The 1595-nt window shown below is 40.6% G+C and overlaps 1 pseudogene; it reads right to left on the bottom strand.

Annotated features, from left to right (window-relative positions):
- Positions 1–422: 422 nt before the first annotated feature.
- LOC113197622 (protein SET-like) lies at positions 423–1311 on the bottom strand (annotated as a pseudogene).
- Between the last annotated feature and the right edge of the window lie 284 nt (positions 1312–1595).

Genomic DNA, 1595 nt, shown 5'->3' with positions numbered 1-1595 from the left:
ATATACAGAGAAAGGAGGAAAAAAGCTAGAATTCTATGCACTGCTACAGGGGCCTAGCACCCTCCAGCTTCCAGCAGAGTGAAGGGAGCAGAAGGTTTTTCTTTTTTCCCACAGAGCACGGTGGTGTTGATTCCATACAGTTTTTTGTTTTTTGTTTTGAGACAGGAAGGGATAAAAATGAATTTAGAACAGAAGGGTGTAGAGATTCTTTTCCCATTGTACTCTGCTCAAGGTATTTCCCCCCAAAATAAGTTGAGAAGCATGGTTTGAGAAAAGAGACCTCAAGAAGAGGGCGACTGAGCACAAGGGGGTGGGGGAAGGGGGGAAAAAAGACTGCAACTTGCTCCCAGGGACTGAATTAAAAAAAAACAAAAAACAAAAGAAAAAAAACAAAAAAAAAAAGAAAGAAAGAAAAAGTTGGAATCCATCAGTGTTCAATTAGTCGTCTTCTCCTTCATCCTCCTCTCCTTCCTCCCCTTCATCATCATCTTCATCTTCTTCACCTTCATCCTCATCCCCTTCTTCATCAATATCTTCCAATCCTTCTTCTTCTTCTTCATCATCATCATCTTCCTCTCCTTCCCCTTCTTCATCATCCATATCAGGAACCAAATAGTACTGCAATGGATTTGGCCAAATATCATCTTTGATGACCTCTCCTAACTCATTTGCACCTGCATCAGAATGGTCAGTAAACCAGGTAAAGAAGCTCTCTGGTTCTTCATGCTGCCTCTTCCTGCTGGCTTTGTTCTGCGTTTGACTTGAACGTTTGGTCAAATCCTTTCCAGATTTCCATTTGATTTCAGTGGACATTGAAGATGGATCACCACTCTCATTCAGATGAAATTCTTTGGAGAGAACTTTATGTTCGAAGTAAGGATTTTCATCAAAATAAAAATCTATTCTGTAACCTGATTTGATATCTTCAAATTCTGTCACTTCAACTCTGGTCAAATAATGCAGTGCCTCTTCATCTTCCTCCCCAAGCAGTGCGGACACTTGTGGGTGGTTGACAAATGTTGTTACCCAAAAAATCTGGGATTTTGGCGATCAATTCTGACCTCTTCTGAAAAAAATGGTTGGCAGAGTTTGTTATATTTCTGTTCTACTTTCAATATCTCCTCACTGGCTTATTCATTAAGTCTGTCTATTTCATTTTGTACTTCATCGCTATGTTCAATTGCTTCTTGTTGTTTCTTTTTCTCCCTTCGGCAAACCCAGAGAGGCCGATGAATTTGCCTTCTCAGGGGTGGCAGGCAGTTTGGGTTTCTTTGTTTGAGACTGGAACGAAGATTGGCGTTTGGGGGCCATTCTGTGAGGGAAGTGAAGGAGCAGACCCACAGGTCTCACAGCTCACCAGGGAGAAGTGCAGAGACGCAAATATGTTTTGAAAAGTAAAATTTGTCCTTGAATACTTACCATCTACTAAAAAAAAAAAATGGAAAAAACTTTAAGGACATGGGTACATGCCCAGGATATACTGTTAAGTGAAAAATGTGGATTACAAAATAGTAAGTATGGTAGATGTTATGGTTTAGATATGAAATGTCCCCCAAAAGCTGATGCGGTAAAGGCATGGTCCCTGATGCAGCCAT

This window comes from Urocitellus parryii, chromosome 6 (assembly GCF_045843805.1).
Source record: "Urocitellus parryii isolate mUroPar1 chromosome 6, mUroPar1.hap1, whole genome shotgun sequence".
Taxonomy (NCBI): domain Eukaryota; kingdom Metazoa; phylum Chordata; class Mammalia; order Rodentia; family Sciuridae; genus Urocitellus; species Urocitellus parryii.
The sequence above is the reverse complement of the archived record's forward strand: the minus strand, read 5'-3'. Positions and strand labels throughout refer to the sequence as shown.